The sequence below is a fragment of the Macaca fascicularis genome, chromosome 17 (genome assembly GCF_037993035.2).
Source record: "Macaca fascicularis isolate 582-1 chromosome 17, T2T-MFA8v1.1".
Taxonomy (NCBI): domain Eukaryota; kingdom Metazoa; phylum Chordata; class Mammalia; order Primates; family Cercopithecidae; genus Macaca; species Macaca fascicularis.
In genome coordinates, this window is record NC_088391.1 from 88,583,862 (window position 1) to 88,608,654 (window position 24,793).

General features: G+C 41.6%; 1 long non-coding RNA gene across 1 annotated transcript in view; it reads right to left on the bottom strand.

Moving 5' to 3' along the window:
• LOC135968133 (uncharacterized) overlaps window positions 1-24,793 on the bottom strand; it is a 74,858-nt gene that overhangs the window by 38,268 nt on the left and 11,797 nt on the right. The window contains exon 2 of the long non-coding RNA XR_012426468.1: window positions 9,698-9,865. This is a non-coding gene — a long non-coding RNA (uncharacterized lncRNA). The remainder of the gene's footprint in view (window positions 1-9,697; window positions 9,866-24,793) is intronic.

Sequence of the window (24,793 nt, forward strand, 5' to 3'; positions counted from 1 at the left end):
TAATGTGTGTGCTTAGGCATGGGGGAGGTTTGTGCAGATTGGAGGGGCTGGAGTCCACCATGCAACAACTGAGGCTGCAAAAGGGACTAAAAATCAGATTGGTGATCTCGACAGGCAACGCTGAGGGACACGGAGGCAACTAAGCCTGTGTGTGTGATGATGACTGATTTTCCTGAGTATTTAAACTGCAGGCAAGGTATCCCCTTCCCTGGTGTACAAGAAGTGTACTCAAGGAGAAAACCTTTCGAGAAATGAAAACTACCATTTATTGAGTGCCTGATGTGTGCCTTCTCTAAGGATGATCTCACCTACCTCCCAAACAGCCCTAAACAGTAGATATTAGTAACCTGATTATGAGAGGTGACAATGTGCTAGCAGCCCTCTCTCTTCGGTGCCTCCTCGGCTGAGGAACCCTTCAGCCTGCCACTGCACTGTGGGAGCCCCTCTCTGGGCTGACCAAGGCCAGAGCTGGCTCCCTCTGCTTGCGGGGAGGTATGGATGGAGAAGTGCAGGCGGGAACGGGTCCACAGAGCTCACAGGCCAGAGCGATTTCCAGCAGGCGCAGGCTCCAGCTCGGCAGGGCAACGGCCAGCCGTCGCTGCAGGCCCAGGGCAGTGAGGGGCTTAGCGCCCAGGCCAGCAGCTGCGGAGGCCGGGTCCCCCAGCACTGCCAGTGCTGTGCTGGAATTCTCGCTGGGCCTCAGCCGCCTCCCCGTGGGGCAGGGCTCGGGACCTGCAGCCCACCATGTCCGAGCCCCACTTCCACGGTGGGCTCCGGCGCAGCCTCAGCCTCCTGGATGGGCACCGCCCCCTGCTGCGTGGCACCGGGTCCCATCGACTACCCAAGGGCTAAGGAGTGCAGGCGCCGCTGGGGACTGGTGGGCAGCTCCGCCTGCAGCCCTGGTGCACCATTCACTAGGTGAAGCCAGCTGGGCTCCTGAGTCTAGTGGGGACTTGGAGAACTTTTATGTCTAGCTAAGGGATTGTAAATACACCAATCAGCACTCTGTGTCTAGCTCAGGCTTTGTAAATACACCAATCCTTACTCTTTATCTAGTTAACCTAGTTGGAACTTGGAGAACTTTTCTGTCTAGCACTCTGTGTCTAGTTAAAGGATTATAAATACACCAATCAGCACCCTGTGTCTAACTCAAGTTTTGTAAATACACCAATCAGTACTCTATCTAGCTCAAGGTTTGTAAATACAACAATCATTACTCTGTATGTAGCTAACCTAGTGGGGACTTGGAGAACTTTTCTGTCTAGCACTCTGTGTCTAGCTCAGGGATTGTAAACGCACCAATCAGCACCCTGTCAAAATGAACCAATCAGCTCTCTGTAAAATGGGCCAATCGGCTCTGTGTAAAATAGACCAATCAGCTCTCTGTAAAATGGACCAATCAGCAGGATGTGGGTGGGGTCAGATAAGGGAATAAAAGTAGGCTGCCCAAGCTAGGCCTCAGCGACTTGCTGGAGTCGGCTTCCTCCCCTTGAAAGCTTTTTTCCTCACCGTGAAAGTTTTTTTGTTTCATTCTTTAGGATAACTCTTGTTGTTGCTCCTCCTTTGGGTCTACGCGGCGTTTATGAGCTGTAACACTCACTAGGAAGGTCTGCAGCTTCACTCCTGAAGCCAACAAGACCACAAATCCACCGGGAAGAATGAATAACTCCAGATGCGCTGTCTTTAAGAGCTGTAACACTCACAGCGATGGTCTGCAGCTTCACTCAAGTCAGCGAGATCATGAACCCACCAGAAGGAGAAACTGTGGCTGAATCTGAACATCTGAAGGAACAAACTCCGGACACACCATCTTTAAGAACTGTAGCACTCACCGCGAGGGTCCATGGCTTCATTCTTGAAGTCATTGGAAACCAACAACCTACCAATTCTGGACACAAATTGCACAAGTAGAGACCCATGTAACCAAGGTCACATTGATAACTAGCAGGGCCAGGATTTGAACCCACGCCAGCGTGGTTACAAAGTCTATGCTTTTTTCCTTTAAACTGGGGTTTCTCAACCTCTGCATTGTTGACAGTTTGGGGATAGATCGTTCTTTGATGTGGGGCATAGAAGAAACATCCTACTATGCATACGCTATGCATAGTAGGATGTTTAGGCGCATCCTGTCTACCCACCATACAGCAGTAGAATCTCTCCCCCAAATGTGACAATTGAGTATATCTCTAGACAGTGTCAGACGTTACCCAGGGGATGCAAAATTGCTCTGGTTAAAAATCACTCCTTTAAACCATGCTCGCCGTTAAGATGTAAGGAGAGAAACGACAAATAGGCACATAATTATAGCTATGCGAGAGCCACTGAATATCCTTGGTGAAGTAGAACAAATTCAAAATACGTATTTGTCAAAAAGTGAAACAGACCCAAAATAAAAAGGGTTTAATCAAGAGGGAAGGTTGCTTCTCTTCTCTTTCACTTTAAAGTGCAGAGGGGGAGCATCTGGGGTGGATGTGGCAGCTGTTTCGCAAGCTTCTTGGGGAACCCCAGTGCTTTCCAGCTTTCTCCTCTGCCATTCTCAGGGAGTGGCCTCCATCCAAATCATCCAAGATGGCACGTCAACCATCACAGCTGTATTCCAAGCAATAGGATCGGAATAGGCAGGAAGGAGGCAAACCACACCTCCTAAATGTACTAGAAGCTATCACATGACTGCAGTTAACTGCAAGGGGGACTTGGAAATCAAATATTTATTTTGGTGGCTGTGGTCCAGCTAATAATGCTACTATTATGCAAAAAGTCAAGAATTGGATTTAGGGGATCACCAGCAGCCTCTGCTTCATATGGTCACCTTTAGCTATACAAGAATTTGTAATTTCATCAAACTACCTTGTGACTCCAAGCACCAATTTCCTATCGCTTGGAGTTCAGCTTTATTTTCAGTGTTCATTGAGCAAATGCTATGGGTTGAAATGTGTCCACCAAAAACAGATTGAAGTCCTAACCCCCAGTATCTGTGAATGTGACCTTATTTGGAAATCGGATCTTTGCATATGATCAAGTTATGATGTGGTCATTAGCATGACCCCTAACATAATCTAATCGTGTCCTTATAAAACAGGAAATTTGGACAGGGATGACAGAGGATTGGATCAACTCCTCCTTCACCTATGAGAAGATGAAGGCAGGGATCTGGGTGATGCCAAGCAACACTAAACATTGCCATAAAACCACCAGAAGCTAGGGGAGAAGCAGGAAACAGATTCTTCCTCAGAGCCTTAGAAGGAATCAGCCAACCATGCTGACAGCCTGACCTTGGACTTCCAGCCTCCAGAACTGGGTAAATACATTTCTGTGGTTTAAGCCTTGTAATTCACAGTATTTTCTTACCACAGCCCTAGCAAACTAATACAGCATACTTATGAGAAAAGAATATGAAGACTTCGAAGGATTTTCCACAATCATTTGCACTAAAAATAAAGTGTTTCTAATCCCATTTTGTCTTCACGATCAAAGGAAAGACACCTTTACAGTCTCTACACCCTAAGAGGTGGATGTCAGGGAGCTCTGGTGAGCTCCTAAGGAGAAAGGACCAGGAGAACAAGGGTGAAGAGGGCTCTCCCTCCAGCAGGGCAGCAGTGACTGTCTCCTTCCCTCCATCTCATTTGAGGAAACCACCTCTGTCTTAACAGCCTGTCTCCTGCTATCAGCTTCAATGATGGGCTTATACTCAGTGGTGTTACAGTAAATACATGTACAGTAAACTGAAAAAAAGAAAAATGTGTAAATATATATGTTTGTTATAAATTTCAATAAAGGATGTATAGTGTACAATATACAAATAATGTTATTTATTGTCAATTTCATAGAGCTAATTTATTCTCACAGAATGTTTCCATTGATTTTTGCCAAACTCTTATGTATTAGGGCTCTCCAGAGAAGCAGAACTTATAGAATATTACTTCTCTATCTATCTAGATACTCAGAGCTCTCTGTCTACCTAGATAGAAACTCTAGATGGATAAAAAGATGAGATAGATAGGTAGATGATAGATAGACAGATAGATGGACAGACTCATTTTAACACAGTGGCTCACATGCTTATGGAGGTTGAGAAGTCCAATGACCTGCCACCTGCAAGCTGGAGACCCAGGAAAGATGGTGGTGTCATTTGAAGGCCTGGAAGTCAAGAGTTTATGGTGTAGATTCCAGTCCAAGTCTGAAGGCCTGAGACCCAGAAGCAGTGAGGGCAGGAGAAGATCAATGTCCCAGCTGAAGCAGTCAGGCAGAGTTCCTCCAGCTTTCCTCTACCTTTTTGTTCTGTTCCGATCTTCAACAGATCGGATGAGGCCCACCCACAGAGGAAGGGCCATCTTCTCGGTCTACTATTTCAAATACCAATCTCTTCCAGTAACACCCTCACTGACATACCCCGAAGTAATATTTTACCAGCTATCTGGGCATCCCATGGCCCAGTCAAGCTGACACATAAAATTAACCATCACACCACAGCCAACCTAGAACTGCAATTCGACTGTGACTTGACAAGTGGAATTTTATCCCAATCCAGTTTTTTCCCAATAAATCTATTGTCATTAAACCTGATATGTGATCTTCTGTTAAACTATTTTTTACCCTTGTATTAATTGTATTCATTAAACTAATTTTTTTTCAGCTTTGGTAGTAAATCAAGCCCTAATTTGTGGTGTCTGCTGATTTCCACGTAAATACTACATGACAGACGATTTCAAACTACAACGGTGCCATCACTGAATGCAGAGTTGAGAAGAGATATGCAATAGCACAGCATTATATGACATTTCTACCACTCAGATGCAGGCAATGTAGATTACCTTAAGAGCACAGATAAGAGTAAAATGCACTAAAATGTTTAAGAAGAGATGAATTTTAAATATTACTGTCTTTGTCTTTAGTATAATTTATTTAATTGTAAGTTTATATAATTTAATTTTTATAACAGCTATGTTTACCAACTGGCTCACAAAATTGCTGAAAATCTAGTAATTGGTTCTTGTGGGCTGGTGCAAACTGGCTGCAGCACACTACTGCATGTGGCTGTTACCAGCAATTAGATTTTACCATAATATTAATGCAAGCAGAGTTTCTGAGCTACACCCAGAGAGAAAAGTTACACCTAATGCAATATTTCTTTTTTATTTTATCACTCTTACCCTAAGATTCAAACAATGTAATTCAGCATCATTAATCATCAGTCATGAATATTTATTATATTCTTGTGGGGTACACTGGACTATGGGTCCTTAAGATCAGAGACTGTTTCACCCCAATACCTAGCACAGTGTTAGACACATAGTAGTTGCTCATTAAATATTTGCAGAGCCATTGATCTAAAATTATTACATAGTATTCCAGGTGATCACAAGTCTGCTTAGGGTGCTTGAATATTTTTCTTTCCTTCAATGTTTCTTTTCTGCTCAATTAATGGTCAAAATGGCATAAAACTAGATGGATGTAATTAACTGGGGTCAAAGTAATTCTTGTCTTTCTGTCCTACTCTTTATTGTTAAACCATGCTTATATGGCCCTGTGGGGTGATTACCAGAATCATCTGAATGTAGCCCTAGGAACTATCTCTGGGTGGCCTGAACAAGTTAGCTGGAATCAGCAGATAGGGCTGCATGCAAGGAATTAGCTTCCCATGGGATGAGTAATGTCCTCCTTCTAGAAATGGGGTGCATAACTTCCTTCAGCCCCAATGTCTCGAGGTCTGGGCGGCTAACATTCCCAGACAACTCCTACCTACAGTTGGCAGCCCAAATCCAGACTGCCAGCTGCCAGATAATGAGTGTGTTTTCCCCCACTGACTTGGGGTACTTTCTCTTAAATGCCCTGTAAAAAATGGAATCCCCTAGAGTGTGGGGTCCAAACACTGGAATGGTGCCCTGGCCTCACACACCTCCCTGGGATAATGAGGGAATCAGGAAACAGTGCCTTCTCTCTCTCAACAACCCTTGGCCTATGTTAGTTTTTCATCTTCCCGATACAGCCTATACTATAACCCAAACTGTGTGACATTGTAGAATTTGCATCAAACCCAGATGGGACTCACTTGGTTGCACAGGTAGCATCCCAGAAGGAACCCACCTTCAGGACAGGCACCCTCCATGTTCCACATTAGCTGAGACTATATGCATGGAGTCCCAGCAGTGGGGGGAGCCCAAGACAAGCAATCAGGCCACCTGGAGCTCACCAGCCCCCAAAATAGATGTGTCATCTGGTGACAAGTTTTCTAGATCCCTAGTTCACAAATGCCTTATCTCTGAATTTCCAATGAACACACAAGCTGAAAAACAAAAGACAGTCTAACAAAACAAAAGCCTAAGTTCCCCCAAGTGCCATGAAGTCCATTGAGCTACGGTACTTGGTGTCATTCAGTCTTCACGGCGAGGATTTCTTGTTGATACCCAGGAGAGAACTGAGGGTGCTCTTGGGAATGCCTATTGTTCACACATCCAGACCCTAAACATGGAACTTTGTTCTGACATCCTTTCGATTACAACAAAAGAAGTATACTAGGCTCAATTTGGCCAGGTGTCGTGGGTAATATGCATGTAAGAAACAAATGGTGGAAGGTGAGCTAGTTCACTGAAGGCTCTAAAGACGATCCAGTGAAAAGAACAAAGTTCCCAAGAGACACTCAATATATTCACCGCATATTTTGCCTCTTTCATCCTTTCTCAAGCATCATTGTGGATGCTGCTGGTGGCCACCATAACAGGTATATGGCACATAGTAACTTTAGACAGGACACCTCTGCCTGATATTTTGAAGTATATTTGGAGATAACTTCTGGGGCACCACATGGTCAAAGCCCACTAAGAGAATAGCAGGTTCTTGATACTTCTGTTTCAAGAGTTCAAGGGCTACAGTGAAGCAAATTAATCCAAGCCCAAAAACATCAAAATCCATTTCATACTATTTTCTGGATGCCTAGTGTATGTTGCTAGAATAATTGTTTGCAGAAAGGCAGGGAAATAAAACTGAGCTTGGTTCCTCATGCAGTACAACTCAGCAGTGCTGAGCACGATGGAGCAGTTGTCCTCACATCAGCCCATCATCCAGCCGCCACCCTGCAAGCGGGTCCATGAGGTCAGGTCTCTAATGGGCTGATCTGACTGATCGGGCTTTCAGAGTACATCAGACAGCAGTAGCTGCTGTTTTGCTGAACTTGGCAGCAGGACCATGCCCATTTAAAACACTAAGGTCAAATCACGTCTCTTTCTGAAATTCTTCATGATGGCACGAAGCAAAGAACACACAACTTTTGATTGTCCAAATACAAGTATGGTTGTCAAGAACCATGCAAGCATCAAAGACCAAAGGCAGATAAAACCACAAAGATGGGGAAAAAGCAGGGCAGAAAAGCTGGAAATTCAAAAAATTTAAAAAAAAAAAAAAAAAAAAAGAACCATGCAAGCATGAAAACACCTTCCCACCCTCAGATGAACAAAGAATTCACTCAGGTTATCCTAAACATTACTGGGAAAGCATTGAATAATTTTATGAGGCTCTCACACAGGTCACGGCAAACACATGGGTGAAAAGCTTTCGAGTCATACAAGGAACAGTCATAATCCATACTCGGCATCATTGTTTTTATAACCAGCAAAGTGATCTCTTTTGAAATTGCTTAGGGATCATTAGCATTGAAAGATTAGGAACCTAAGGCACCAATATCAGGATTACCTATTTCTATAAATGATAATGTTTTGGTGTTGGAAATCACATTGCTGGTTGAAACAACTGAGTAATTACCCGTAGCACAAATGACACCAGCACAAACACAATAACATAAAACACACTCTCTACTGACTCTAGCTCTGCTGAGAAGATTCTTTTCAAACAGGGAAAAAGGCAGGGATAATAGCAGCCATGGCCACAGAAGCTGGCTACAATATACATTATCAAGAACATGTATGCAATATCGACATTGATTGTGATTGAAGTAGTGTGCCTCTGGTTCCTGTCTATAGGTGTTTTCTCTGTGCTACCTGAACCCAAAGCCTTGTTTGATAGACAAAAGCTCACTGCCAAACCCAAACATTAATAGCTTGGTTTTGATGGAAACATCTTGCTTTAGTATATTTTCTGTAACCTATTTTCCATTGCCCATCCACCTTCTACCTGGCACTGTTGTTTCCATATACAACATTATAACATGGATGTTTTATGATAAAATATTAAACAAACAAAGGCAACCTGTATACACACAAGGCATACCCTTGTATAGCTCACGTCTGTTCAATAAATACCTATAGCTTGTATTTAGCAATTCCTGTCATTATTTAGAGCACTGGAACCAATCCTATTTTTCCCTTAAAAAAAAAAAAAAACTTCCAGCATATTTTTTTAAGGTTGGTATAGTTGTTGTCTTAGTTGAGACTTCTATAACAAGGTCTGGATGGCTCATACACAGCATTTATTTCTTACAGTTCTGGAAGCTGGAAGCCTGAGATCAGGGCACCAACATGGTTAGATTCTGGAGAAGGCTCCCTTCTGGGTTGCAGACTGCAGTCTTCTCACTGTATACTCAGATGGTGGAAAGAGAGTGAGCTAGCCCTCTGGCCTCTTCTTATAAGGGCACTGGTCCCATTCGTGAAGGCTCCACCCACATGACATAATTACCTCTCAAGGCTGCATCGTGATCACATTGGGGGTTAGATTCTAACATATGAATTTTGGAGTGACACAGATAGTCCATAACAGTTGTTTTGTGTCTTTCATCTAGCACATAATAACTGTGAAAACCACGTGTATCCTTAGGGATATAACATAATTCTTAGGAGACCTGAAACTCACCAAGAGATCTCATCTGAGATCTTCAAATGTCTTCATGTTGTGGGTTCTTAATATTTAAACCTACAGCACAAGAAAATGGTTTTTTTTTTTGTTTTTTGAAATGGAGTTTCACTCTTGTTCCCCAGGCCGGAGTGCATTGGCACAGTCTCGGCTCACTACAACCTCCGCCTCCCAGGTTCAAGCAATTCTCCTGCCTCAGTCTCCTGAGTAGCTAGGATTACAGGCACCCACCACCATGGCCGGCTAACTTTTGTATTTTTAGTAGAGACGGGGTTTCCATGTTGGCCAGGCTGGTCTTGAGCTCCTGACCTTAGGTGATCCGCCCGCCTCGGCCTCCCAAAGTGCTGAGATTACAGGCATGAGTCACCATGCCTGACCCAAGAAAATGATTTTTAAGGTGGACAATATTACACTGATTACCAAACTCCAAATCAACATTCACATTCCACTTCTAAGGTGACACACCTGCTTTGCTTACCAGTGAGTTTATTTTTTTAATAACTACAAATTGGTGGATGATACCTTGCATAGTCATTGAATTTCAGTGTTTTGAAGCCAGCCTATCTGTGTTTCAACAATCATGTCAGTGTTTCTAGATCTAATCATCAAACCATAGGGGCAAATGCAAAAAAAAAAAAAAAAAAAAAAGCAAAACATGTGATTTAGCAGTTTATAATCTAGTCGGCATAATAAAACAGACGTATTTTAAAAGTTAAGTTACAAGAAATTATTTAAAATTTTCCTTAACATTTTAAGACAATGTTAGAAGAAATGTCAATACTTAATGCATGATTGATTATAAGGATTAAAACTCAGATTTGCCTGACTCTAAAATTCTGTTTTCTCTGCTATATAAACAATTCCAGAGAGGTCTGCCAATCTTACCATATCAACTAACCTCAGAATTTGCCATTAGTAGAAGGTCTGAACGTTCCAGCCACTTTTCAGTAGAGGAGACACAAGGTAGCTGCGAGATGCAGAGGACTTGATACAAATCTCAGGAGCTGGTTTGCCAATGGGATCAAGTTTTTCTCCCCAGCAGGGACATCTCATGTCATCTGCAGTTCTGAAACATTAGGGGACTCATTTAACTGATAATGAAAATGACAGCAATTACTGGATTTTCTAAATGCCTGCGTCTTAGGGCTTGGAGGACATTTGTGAGAGAAACTGCTCCTTTCAAGACAACCTGCCCTGCTTTTCACGTTGTACTGCAGCTATGTAAGATGCACCCGCTGGGCGAAGTTGGGTGAAATTACTCTGAATCTATAATTATTTCAAAATGTAACATTACAAACAATGAAAAGATAACCTGAGTAGTTCAACAGGTGAGATATACAGTGTCCAAGGTGGGACCTGGAAAAGGTGCTCCCTCTTCCACGATGCCTAAGCACGTGGTGTCTCCCCGTGGTCCCCTTTGTGCCTTTGTCCTGGAGCCAGGGTTCCCAGAGGGGACTGCAGGCAGCTAGTCTGAACAGGGAATTCAGAGTTAAAGGACTTGGTCATGGTCCTGACTCTGCCACTAACTGACTCTGGTCATGCTGCTTAGCCTCTGAGTCTGTTTCTTTACCTGTAAAGTTTTTCTTTCTTTTTCAGAAAAGGCCACTTAGAGATTCACAAATATTGGGTATTCTGACCGTCCTTTCTATCAGTTGTGGCCCCAGACACCTGTGTAAGGCTAGCAGCCCCTTCCATGTGGTGCTCAAGTCCCTCAGCTGCCACGGCAGAGCTCTTGAGGTGGCTCACAGGTGACTCAGCCTCTTAGCCTCACCACAAATCCAGGCCTTTGCTTAGAAGCAACTTTGTTCTTATTTATACACAGCTGCTTGCAGTCACCTCGTCCACTGCAACAGCAACTGGATGTCACGTTGCCTGCTGCCAGCCATGCATGTCCCCGCCATCACAGCAGACCTATTATCAGCTGTGACTCAGGGCAACTCCCTGGGCTGTTGATATGGCTTGGATGTGTGTCCCCTCCAAATCCCATGTTGAAATGTGATCCCCAGTGTTTGAGGTAGAGTCTGGTGGGAGGTGTTTGAGTAATGGGGGCAGATCCATCATGAATGACTTCATGCCATCGTGATAATGAGAGAGTTCTCTCTCTGAGCTCACACAAGATCTGGTTGTTTAGAGAGAGTCTGGGACTTCCCTCTTCTCTGTCTTGCTCCTGTCTTGCCGTGTGACATGCCTGCTCCCATTTCGCCTTCCACCATGATTGGAAGCTTCCTGAGGTCTCACCAGAAGCAGGTGCTGGAGCCATGCTTCCTGTACAGCCTGCAGAACCATGAGACAATTAAATCTCTTTTCTTTATAAATTACCCAGCCTCAGGTATGTTCTTTATGGCAGTGCAAATAGACTGACACAGCTGTCTTCCAGGGCCAGTAGTTGGAGGCTTTGTCCTGCCCTGGCATGTTCCATAGAGCTGGGGAGTGTCAATGAGCAAAGAGTCAAAAGTGCCCGGCTGCAAGAGGCCCAAGTGTCCCTTCCCCACTGGAAGCTGAAGACCAGCATGGCAGCAGGGGCCTTGCCTCATGGAGATTGAAACCACATAGGTCCTGGAAGCAATGCCAGCCTGCCTGATTCCCTTCTCTAAACTTAAGCACTCTTACCGTATGATTCAGTAATCGTGCTTCTTGGGGAGACTTAAGCACTCTGGAAAGTTCTGTGCACTGAATATTGGCCAAGTTTACTCTGGAAAACAGGGGTCATGCTATGTGTTCTCTACATCATGAGTCTTAATTCAAGGAAATGGAAGCATTGAAGGAGCTATTTTTCTAAAACTGTGATTTTCTAGTGGGTATGGGAACCAGCAGCATCAACATCACCTTGGAAATTGCTAGAAATGTAAATCTGAGGCCCTACCCTAGGCCTACTGAATCATACACTCCAAGGATGGGCTCTAGCAGTCTGTGCTTTATCAAGTTGTCTGGGTGCTTCTGATACAGCTCAAGTTTGAAAACCACTATTCGAGAGCTTTCTAGGGCCTTGCCCTGGATCTTACCACTGCCTACTGCAGCCTCCCCAGTCTCACCTTGCCTTTCTTTGGGAAACTCCAACCCAAGACCATTCAGGGGAAGGAGATTCTGAGAAATATATTTCCTAGCTTTTCCTCTGCAGAGATCTTAGGGGTAGTGGTGATGCCAAGGAGACAGACAGCACAGCTAATAAATGCAAAAGTGATGGAGACATCTCAGGTGGTTCTGGACATATGTGGAAGCGGCCACCCCCCAGGCTCCAGGGGAGCTTCTCCAGCCTCAAGAATCTTCCCCCATAACCTCCCTACATCATGACAGAGCCTCAAGTCCCTCATTAGAAATCTCTCCTCTGGGGCATTAGAACCTCTTGCTTTGCTTTAGTAAAATATTTATAGCCCAACCCTTTTTCTTTAGAGAATTTATTTTGCAGAGCACTTTTAGTTTCACAGCAAAAATTTTGTTTTTGTTTTTGTTTTGAGACAGAGTCTCGCTCTGTCGCCCAGGCTGCAGTGCAGTAGTGTGATCTCAGCCCACTGCCATCTCCGCCTCCCAGGTTCAAGGGATTCTCCTGCCTCAGCCTCCCCAGTAGCTGGGATTATAAGCACCCACCACCACGCCCAGCGAATTTTTGTATTTTTAGTAGAGACAGGGTTTCACCATGTTGGCCAGGCTTGTCTCGGACTCCTGACCTCAAGTGATTTGCCCGCCTCAGCCTCCCAAAGTGCTGGGATTATAGGCGTGAGCCACCATGTCCGGCTAGCAAAATTGAGCAGAAAGTACAAAGATTTTCTATATATCCCTTGCCCCCACACATGTATAGCCTCCCCCGTTGTCAACATCTCCCACCAGAGAGGAACGTTATTACATTTGATGAACCTGCACTGACACAGCATTATCACCCACAGTCCATAGTTTACATTAGGGCTCAGCTTTGGTGTTGTACATTCTATGGATTTGGACAAATGTATAATGACATATATTCACTATTAGAGTATCATGCACAGTAGTTTTACTGCCTTAAAAATCCCCTGGATTCCTAGTCATTTCTCCCTCATGCTAACCCCATGGCAACCACTGATCTTTTTATTTTCTCTACGGATCTGCCTTTTCCAGAATGTCATGTATTCAGAATTATAGAGTAAGTAGCCTTTTCAGACTAGCTTTTTTCACTTAGTAATCACTGTTTAAGTTTCCTCCATGTCTTTTTATGGTGTGATCACTCATTTCTTTTTAGTGTTGAATAACATTCCGTCATCTGGATGTATCACAGTTTAACCATTAACCTACTGAGGGACATCTTGATTGCTCCAAAGTTTTGTCAATTACAAATAAAGCTGCTATAAATATGCATGTGCAGGTTTTTGCGTGGACATACGTTTTCCACTCCTTTGGGTAAATACCAAGAAGCACGATTACTGAATCATATGGTAAGAGTATGTTTCATTTTGTAAGAAATCACCAAACTGTCTTCCAAAGTGGCTGTACCATTTTGCATTTCCACCTGCAGTGAATGAGGGTTCCTGTTGCTCCACATCCTCACCAGAAATTGGTGGTATCAGTGTTCTGGATTTTGGCTGTTCTAATAGGTGCATCATGGTATCTCACTGTTTTAAATAAACAGTTTTGATAAATAATTTTGACATAAAGAGAAGTTTAGGAGCTGAAGATACCAAGATTTTTAAAAATGTTATCACACACACATATATATATATTTATTTATATATTATTTATTTTATATATTTGGAACTTGAACTGATACTGGCCAAAATACAGAACAGGTGTTTTTATGGAAATACATGTGATACCTTTGCTGGTGATAAAGTAATCCCTTTTTACGTAGAATTTGCAGATAATTTCAACAAGGAACATGAAGAAAATGCATATTTGAGGTCTGAAATAGTATCCCTCTATGAAGCACCAGAAAAAGCACAGGCAAATCTTCATCATTTCTCAGGTTATTTAATTTTGTTCAATTAAAGAATCAAAGCCCAAGGCTTTTTTTTTTTTTTTTTTTTTTTAACTTTATGTTCTAGGGTACATGTGCACAACGTGCAGGTTTGTTACATATGTATACATGTACCATGTTGGTGTGCTGCACCCATTAAGGCTTTTAAGGGCTGGACTATGTACCCAAGAAACTTCCTTCTACAACTGGACAGGCACCGTCCTTCCCCTTCAGATGGGCACTTCACATCAAGATATCTTTGACGCACAAGTATGGAGTGCCCAAGTCTTATCAAGGGGAGATAGAACTTGAGCCAAAATAGTTAACAGAGAACTTAGAGGAATGACATGGGGATTATTAAGTAATGGGCTGCTAATACTCCAGCTCATCTTTCCCTTTTTAAAATTAAAAATAGTTTTATGCAAATACTCTAGGATTTAACAGTCACTAACATCTGATGTATGCATTCGCATATTAGGTCAATTTTCCAATTGACACAAAGGTATTTTGACAGCACTGGGCAACTGCAGGGAAGATGAAGGGGTTGAAGAAAGATGAAAGAGAGCCCTCGTCACTGACTGTAGACCATCAAGAGACTGCTATTAGATTTCATTCATTCAAGACTTTGAACTGGAGGCAGAGCAAGGTGGTGAACTAGAAGGCTCCACCAATGGTCTCCCTGGCAAGGACACCAATTTAACAACCATCTACACAGATAAAGCACCTTTAAAAGAACCAAAATTCAGATTCCAGAGCTTCACAAGTCCTATAACATTCTATAAAAGTGCTAGCGAGATGATGAACATTTTAAGAACGACTAATAATACAACTATTTCAAAAATAATATTGATCATCACACAATTCTTTCTAGAAAGACTATTCACTACTGAAAATGTTAATACTAAGGAAGTATTTCTGAACTTTGAAATATGGGTTATCCAGAGAATGTGAAAAAATAACTCAGAAACAGAATTGAATACAAAATCAATAAGGTAGGGCTATACAATAAAAATATAATAATATGTTATAATAACATATACCACACATATAATGTTAAATTTTACAACCAAATTTAAATCATTTAAAATCAGTAGGTAAAATTGATTTTAATAATGTATTTTATATAACTCAGTATATTTAGAATATCATTTCAACATGTAACCAATATAATAAATTATGAAAGAGATATTTTTAAGAATAAAAAAATAAAAACTTCAAGTATTTGGGGGAACCATCATAAGCCTGGTGCTGTGTAAACAACAAAGACATAAAGAAGAATAAGACAGTTCTCTTCAAGGAGGTTACATTCCAGAGAGACAGAGAGATAAACAACAAATTTGAAGCAATATAATTGGTGCTGCAGTCAAGATATGGGTAATTTATTATGTGATCAGAGTATAAACGGGTACTTCTACTTGGGGGTGTGCTGGATGTCTTCTGTCGGCATTTCTATATCTACTTTCAACCGTCTGCATCCTACAGGTAGGCTGGTTGTGATAATCAGCCTCCAAGATGGCACCTAGTGATCTCTGCCCTCTGGTTGTCCTGCTCCTGAATAACACCCCCCACCCCATGTTATATGAGGGCTGGTCTGTGTCAGACATGATGGTATGTGACTCTCAAGACTAGATCATCATACATATCACAACTTCTTAGTTGCTCTCTCTTAGATCACCTGCTCTGGGGGAAGCAAGCTGCCATGTCATGAGGACACCCATGTAACCTAGAGGAGCCCCCTGTGATACGAAACTAAAGCCTCTAGCCAAAAGCCAGATGAGTGAGGGATCTTGGAAACAAATTCTCTAGCCTTCAGATGACGGTAGCCTCAGCTGACTTCTTAAAGGCAACCTCTCAAGAGACACTGAACCAAAATCTAGCTATCCAAATTCCTGCTCCACAGAGACTATGAGGTGAAGTTTGCTATTTTAAGCTACTAAGTTTTGGAATCATTTGTTATAAAGCAATAGATAAATAATACACTAACCTCTTCGGACTGCATTAGCAGGCCCCCTTGCCCAACTCTTACTTCCAGCTGGGTTCAGCTAATGAGGGTTATGGTGGGAGAAAAGTTGTGGAGCAGAGTTGGGATATTCAATTCCCCAGCTTCCCCTCTATTGGCCACTGTGTCTTGGCCATAAAGGTGTCAGTTTCTGTTTAGTGGTTGCCCCCTTACAGTTACTGGCACCAGGTCCTAGTGACTGCACCGTTCCTTTGCCTTTTCAGGCCCTGACGTTTTACAAGCTCAAAGGTCTGGCAGTTGATCCTTTGTAATTTCCATATGCCCTGCCTATACCTTTGTAAATAACCCCTTTGTAAACTGTCCTCAAATTACCCAATTTGTGTATGCATCTGTTTCCTGCTGAAACCATGACCCATACAAACAGCGGAAATAGGAAGGCTTGAAAGAAATGACGTTCGATCTGAGTCATGAAGAATGGCTGCAATCTTGTCAACTAAAAGAGCAAGAGCCACACATGTTCTAGCATCCATAGCTCAGGCAAGTATGTATCGAGTTCCAACAGCATTATACCTACACTGGCTCAAGTCTAACGGGACGCCATTCACACTGTACTCTACATGAATGGCATCTAGAGTTATGTGATAAGGTCACGATTGTAGGATGCGATTTCAGTCCACGTCCAAAGCTTCATATAAAATATTATTTTCTAGAATTCCTGTGATGTAATTTCTATTTCAAACAACTCATTCCGTAGGTGACAGAAGCTTCTTAATGGAGATTTCTGCTCTTTTCCTGTCCTCTAGGATGAAATGGGTAAATCAGGACTTTCTTTTTTTCTGTGTAGATGGGGTCTTGCTATGTTGCCCAGGCTGATCTCAAACTCCCAGGTTCAAGTGATTCTCCTGCCTCTGTCTCCCAAAGTGCTGGGATTACAGATGTAAGCCACTGCACCTGGCCCCAGGATTTTTTTTTTTTTTTTTGAAACAGAGTGTGTCACCCAGGCTGTCACTGAGGCTGGAGTGCCGTGGCGCAATGTCAGCTCACTGCAACTTCCACCTCCCGGGTTCAAGCGATTCTCGTGCCTCAGCCTCCCTAGTAGCTGGGATTACAGGCATACACCAACATGGCCGGCTAATTTTTGTATTTTTAGTAGACATGGGGTTTCACCTTGTTGGCCAGGCTGCTCTTGAACTTCTGACCTCAGGTGATCTGCCCACCTCAGCCACCCAAAGTGCAGGGATTACAGGCATGAGCCACCACACCCCGTCCCCAGGAGATTATTTTTAAAACTCAATTACTATTTCAAAAACACCTGGATTCATTCAATAACATTTTATTTCTTCAGAATGTACGAACTCAGTCTTTGTTACACTTCTATGTAGGTTAGACTGGGGTTCAGTGTGGCCAATGCGAAGATGCTCTGCAAAACAGCTGATTAGACTGTGCATGATTGCAGGAGCACACTCAATCTCTGGAAGAGAGCAAATCGTTTTTAAGGGCTTTAACCCATTAACTATTTGTATGCAAACAGGGTTTCTAATTATAAATGAGTTTTATCTCATCAATACAGCAGCTCAGCAGGATTTCTACTTGGAAGTCTTCTGTCAGAACTTTGTGAAAATTTAGTTTGAGTTTCTGTTTGCATTTAAAATATATTTCTCTAAAAATTGACTTCAATTCAGCCTAGTACCTGATTTACATTGACCTTCCACCCAATTAGTGCCCATCAGTGAGGCTTAAACACAGCAAAGACCGGAGTGGATGGCAAAAAAAATGGGCCAAAAGCATTAGAATATGAACGCTAGAATCAATAAGGCACAATAAAATATTTTCAAATCCAAATTATGAAAAATCCTTGAGATAACTCATCAAAGTAAGAAATGACCACCCATTCCACAATCTGAGCTGAAGAATTTACCTAATCAGGTTATTGGCTATAACACTATAGACAAGGGGGCAAATGAAAAAGATCTCCAGATTGCAAAGGGCCAACTGAAACCAAAATTAAATAGGCTGACCCTTGCTTTAGACCTGAGATAAGATGTAGAAATGTCAGCACTCACCACTGATTAAGCATCTGCTTGGAATTTCTTTATTTCTTGCCCTGCTTTCACAGAACACCTGCTAGGGAAGTGCAAAAAATTGCAAGATCATTTGAAACATGAACATGAACTGAACTTTACATCCTGGTATACTAACCCTAAGTGTCTATTATAAAGGCCAAACTGAGAGTTGAGCCACAGGAGACTAAGGCTATGATTTTCTTCCTGGCCAGTACTAAGAAAAGCAACCATGGTGCTTTGTATCCAAGGGACAAGGACAGTCAGGTTTAAAATGTTTGTTTCTATTGTTGTCACTGATGGGCTGGGAGCTCTCTGCAGCTCCACTGATTGGATGGGGAAGGAGGAAGCCATTCTCCATACTTGACCACTCCACCCTGCCCAGTTTCTTCGGAGATGAAAATGATAACATGTCCAGGTACAGATACATCTACATGTCTCAGAAACCAGATGCCCATTTACTTGTTTTGAACATAGAGTATGCGACATATCAGTCAGATTCGACTAGATGGACCTTAGAACAAACATCCTTCAAATCCCGGTGGCTTCAAACAACAAAGATTGCTTTCTCCCTTGCATGTCATGTTTTTCATTATTGTCTTGAGGTTCTACTCATACTGGGACACAAGCTGATGGAGCAGTCAGCCATCTGAATGCTCTAAAACTCGAGCTTTATATCAAATAACACACTAATTCTTCAATCTTCTGCTCATATTTCTCTGGCCAAGCATGCCACTGGAAAATGCCTGAATTTAATCCTGCTCTGTGCAAAAGGAATAAAAATCAGAGTATTGGTGAAGAGTCCTATAGCCACTACATTCTTGTGAAGTTTTACATACCCCTGCTGCGAGGAGGTCATCAGAAAGGTAGAAAAATTAAAGGAAACATGAGTGAAGGGGCTACGAGCAGATTAGAGATGCAGATCGGAGAAAATGTGCTAAGGAGGGATGGAATTTGTGGTGATGAGTTTTAGTCAGTCACATGACCTATATTTAGATTTTTGACAGTTTCATACGCACCAGCAATCTCTCTTCTCACCTTCTCCCTACTTTGGCTCGTCAACTGATAAAGAGTGACAGGCAGAGAGGGTGATAAGCTGACAAGATAGCACCATGCTTGTGTGTGTGTGAACGCATGTGCTGGTATGAAAGAGCTGCCATGTGAAGCAGATTGTTTTATTAATCCTACAAGAAAGTGACCACGGTTGAGGTGTCTGAGGATCGGTGGCTACTGCAAACAGCTCCCATTATGGCACTTGTAGGTGTCCACACCCTGTTCCCACCTGGAGCTCTTTGGCCAAGGAAGAGGGAAATGCTGGCAATTCTGTAGAACATCATCAGTGCACTGAGATGTGTAAGTCCAAAAATACCTCAGGCCTGAGAACAGATGCTCAGCTTAGACCTGGGAAACAGAATGGCTGCTACAGACATAGATCTTCCTGCTACACAGGAGCCCAAGGTGTATTAAATGATTCTGTAAAAAACTCCAGTGAGCAAAGGAGGAGCGATTCCACAAAAGGTGTTGGGGAAACAGGATGTTATTTGCGGGGTGCGGGAGGTGGAAATCCATGCAGATACTCGTTTCAACTCTCCATTCACTGATAAATTCTATCTGGACTGGAGAGATAAGAATTTTAATTAAACCATTAAAAGAAAAACTCAGAATAAAATACATTTATTTAATGTCTGAATGGCAAGGACTTTTTAAATATAAAGCCTGCAGGAATAGGATTACAAAAAAAAAGATCAATGGATTTGACTACATAAAAATTTTAACTTATTTGTTTTAAAAAAATCTAAATTGAAAGATAAGTGTCAAACTGAGCAGAGGGGGGATTTGCCTCTAATGTGATAGACAAAGGATTAATATCTTCAATATATTAAGAGTTCATACAATTCAATAACAAAGAATATGGCTAGCTGGGTGTGGTGGCTCACACCTATAATCCCAGCACCATGGGAGGCCAAGGTTAATGGATCACTTGAGGCCAGGAGTTCGAGACCAGCCTGGCCAACCCCATCTCTACTGAAAATACAAAACTTAGCCAGGCATGGTGGCACACACCTATAGTCCTAGCTACCTAGGAGGCTGAGGCATGAGGATCACTCAAACCCTGGTTGCAGTGAACCGAGATCATGCCACTGCACTCCAGCCTGGTCAATTGAGCAAGACCTTTCAAAAAAAAAAAAAAAAAAAAGAATATGACTAAAAAAAATCAACCTCAACTAGTAAAAATGAAACAAAAGTTTTAAATAAAATATAAATACCATTTTTATCTACCAAATGAAAAACACATTTGAAACCCATGGTGGATAACAGAATACAAAGGATACCAATAATCACTGAGAGGCAGGAAACAAACAAGGTAGGCCCCATGATTTTCAAAGTTACTGCCCTGGGAGAGTTTCCAGATTGTAGCCCAGGGAGAGTGGATGCAAGCGGAGACCAGCAGACTCCTTAAATCAAAAAGATTCAGTTGGGAATCTTGGGGGACCAAGCAGCTAGAATTTGCAGAACAGAGTAGCAGAGAGGTGAGATATTCATGGGGTCCCCTGATGTATTCGGTAGAGTCCTGGTCAGCATATGAATGTAAGGAAACCCCCTGAGGCTGGGGAAAGACTCACCCTAAAAGATTAGCGGGAGCAAGCACCCAGCACTCACACAGCACTAGCAACAATGCTCAATTCCACCAGTCAGGCTGCAAAGCCTCATGAGGCATTGAATAGAATATTCAGAAGGATCTTGCCGCAGTGGTGGGGCAAAATTAATCCTACATAAGTTGCTCTCAGACTGGGGAAATTTTGCCTCCAGGGGACATTTGGCAATGTTTAGACACATTTTTTTTCTTATTGTCACCATTTAAGGGAGCTACTAGTGGAATCTAGTGAGTAGAGGCCAGGGATGCTGTTAAATATCCTACAGAAAAGTATTATCTGATACAAAATGGCAAAAGTACTGAGGTTGGAAAATCCTGTCCTAGTCTAAATTCTGTTCAGGTCATGTCCAAGAGCAAGACCTAAAAAGCTTAAACTATTTCTAAGTTACTGAACTATGTCCTAGAACAAAACTCAAGAATATATGTAGGAATTGTTAAAAGGTGCTATCTATAATGTTTGGGATCTAATAAAAAATTACCAGGTATGCAAAGAAGTAGAAAAAATATAAGCCATGGTGAAGGGAAAAATTAATCTATCAAAACTGAACCAGAATTGATACAGATATTATATTTAGGAGATATGAACATAAAACAGCTATTATAACTGTATTCCATATGTTTAAAAATTCAAGTAGAGACATGGATGATATGAAAAAGAAACTCACCCAGGCATGGTGGCTCATACGTGTAATCCCAGGCAGGAGGATCGGTTGAGCTTAGGAGTTTGAAACCAGCATGAGCAACATAGCAAGACCTTGTCTCTACTAAAAAATCCCCCAAAAAGTAACCAGGCATGGTGGCACACACCTATAGTCCCAAGCTACTCGGGAGACTGAGGCAAGAGGATTGGTTGAGCCAAAGAGATCAAGGCTGCAGTGAACTATAATCGTGCCTGTGCACTCCAGCAAATGAGTGAAATCCTGTCTCAAAAAAAATAAGTAAATAAAATAAAACAAAAATTTAAAAATTAAAAAGAGAGGCAGGTAGATTACATGAGGTCAGGAGTTCAAGACCAGCCTGCCCAACATGGTGAAACCCCATCTCTACTAAAAATACAAAAATTAGCCAGAAGTGGTGGCAGACACCTGTAATCCCAGCTACTCAGAAGGTTGAGGCGGGAGAATCACTTGAACCCAGAAGGTGAAGTTTACAGTGAGCCGAAATCATGCCGCTACACTCCAGCCTGGGTGACAGAGAAGGACTCTGTCTCAAAAAAAAAAAAAAAATTAAATTAAAAAGAAACTCAAATTGAACTTCTACAAGTGAATAATGCAGTGTCTTAGATGAAAACTATACTGGATGGGATTAAAAGCAAAGTAGACTTTGCTGAAAAAAGATTAATAAACTTGAAGCAAGTAACCATGTACGCTAGCCAAAATGAAACATAAAGAAAAAATCAACCCTTAAAAAATACCCTTAGTATCAGTGAGCTGTAATACAATTTCAAGTTGCCTAATATGTCTTTAATTGGTGTCTCCAAAGGGGGCAAGAACAGAAAAAAAAAAAAAAAAAAACTAGAAGAAACAGGCTAACAATTTTCCAAATTTGATAAAAGCTATAAAGCCACAGATTTAAAAAGTTCAATGAGTCCCAGGCAAAATAAACATGAAGAAAACTACACCATAGTGAATCAAACTCAACTTGCCTTTAAAAAGTAATAAACAGAAAATTATAAAAGCAGCCTTTAGGGGGAAAAGGTAGGTAAAATACAGAGAAGCAAAGATGCTGATGACAGATTTCTCATCAGAAAAAATGCATGCAAGAAGACTATGGAGTAACGTCTCTAACGTACCCCCAGTCCACCCTTCACCCCCAAAAACTTGTCAACCTAAAATTCTATAACCAGTGAAAGTATCTTTCAAACATGAACATTAAACATAAACTCTTTAAAACATACAAGGGCTAGATGAATTTATCACCAGCAGACTAACACAACAAGTAATGTCAAATGAAGTCCCTCAGGCAGAAGAAATGATACTAGATAGAAATGTGGATTTATACAAAGGAATAAACAGAACTGAAACTGGTAACTGCATAGTGTTCTATAACTTATCTCCAATGTGTAAAGATGCCAGGCTTCCAGTTCTCCATGAGCTGCAAAGTCTGTGTTAGGACCATTTGCCAGAGATGCTGAAGAAACACACGTGTCAGTATCATTCAATGTCAAGTCAATTCCTGACCATTCTAATGTGTTAGAAAAAGGAAACATACATACTACAGGTGCTATGATATGATAGTAATAACTGTTGAGTAGTACATTTTTTCTATAGCAGATGAGCAATATGTTTCATTCAATTTATCATCCTTCTCCTTGTTCAAGAGATTCTTTTCGTAAAAATAAGAATAAAAGTATTTTATTCTCTCAATATAACAAGTCAAATATTTCAAGATTTCTTCATCGCCAGTCAATCAAAATACTCATCTAGGTCAGATGAATTTCATGTAAATCTACAATGTAAGTCTTCATTGAGTCATTCATCAAATAATTCATTCACTTGACCAATATTTATTGAGCACCTGCTATGTACTAGGGACTGTGCCAGTACTGTAGATATAATAGTAAATAAGAAAGACATAATCTCTGACCTTTACTTGAGAGCCTATTAACTTCAGATTTACTACATTTTTAAAAAGCAGATTAGATGGGCAAATTGTATAGCATCTTTAAATGGCTCCAATAGATCCCCTCTTTCCTCAAAATTTCTCACTACCCTAAATTATTCATGCCGAAATATCCACTACCTCTTTGTCTTCTGGCATTTTACCTTGTACAATTATCTACATTCCAGGGTTTAGATTGGGCTAGGGAATACAGTTTGGGGAAGGAGGTCCATATAAAACCCAATCAGGCATTTTCACCTTTATCTGTAAGAATTCATCCGATCTTTGCTGTGATGAAATTCTGAAGAGCAGATGTCTGGATTGAGAGATCCAAGGGACACTAGGATACTGGAGATAGATAGACAGAGGGGAGAGCCAACAGATGGGAGTGCAGAACTAAAGAGAGCCAAGCAATACCATTCAGGACATAGACACGGGCAAAGATTTCATGACAAAAATGCCAAAAGCAATAGCAACAAAAGCAAAATTTGACAAATGAAATATAATTAAAATAAAGAGCTTCTGCACAGCAAAAGAAACTATCATCAGAATGAACAGACAACTCACAGAATGGGATAAAATTTTTGAAATCTATCCATCAACAAAGGTCTAATATCCAGAGTCTACATGGAATTTAAACAAATTTGCAAGAAAAATAAAACCAAACAACCCCATTAAAAGGTGGGCAAAGGACATGAACAGATACTTCTCAAAAGAAGACATTCATGCAGCCAACAAACATGAAAAAAAGCTCAATACCACTGATCATTAGAGAAATCCAAATCAAAATCACAATGAGATACCATCTCACACCAGTCAGAATGGTGATTATTAGAAAGTCAAGAAACAACAGTCGCTGGTGAGGTTGTGGAGAAAAAGGAACATTGTTCTTTTTGGTGAGAACTGTTGGTGAGAATGTATTAGTTCAATCATTGTGGAAGACAGTGTGGCAATTCCTCAAAGACCTAGAGACAGAAATACCATTTGACCCAGCAATCCCATTCGTGGGTATATACCCAAAGGAATATAAAGCATTCTATTATAAAGATACGTGCACATGTATGTTTATTGCAGCACTATTCACAATAACAAAGACATAGATTCAACCTAAATGCCCATCAATGATAGACTGGATAAAGAAAATGTGGTACATATCTATCATGGAATAATATGCAGCCATAAAAATGATTGAGATCATGTCCTTTGCAGGGACATGGATAAAGCTGGAAGTTGTTATCCTCAGCAAACTAACACAGGAACAGAAAACCAAACACCACATATTCTCACTTATAAGTGGAAGCTGAACACTGAGAACACGTGGACACATGGTAGGGAACAACACATACTGGGGTCTGTCAGTGGAGGTGGGGAGCCAAGGGAGAGAGAATGCTGGGCTTAATACCTAGGTGATGGGTTGATCTGTACAGCAAACCACCATGGCACATGTTTACCTATGTAACAAACCTGCACATCCTCCACATGTATCCCCGAACTCAAAATAAAAGTTGAAGAAAAAAAAAGAGCCATAATTCCATTCAATGGCTAGATATGTCCCATGCGCAGACTAGTAATGGACCAGTACATGCACCCACAGCAGTCCAGTGGGTGATCACCAGGCAGCAGCCAGCCTCTCCCCCACACCACTCTACTTGCAGCACTTCCACAGCAATTGCTGAGTCACAATTCTGCCTAGAATTAATTGCAAATGTCTAAGCATTGCTAGCACTATTGTATCAGACACTTATTTATCCCATGTCATTTTCATTTGTTGAGTTTTTGGCTACCCTCATAAATAG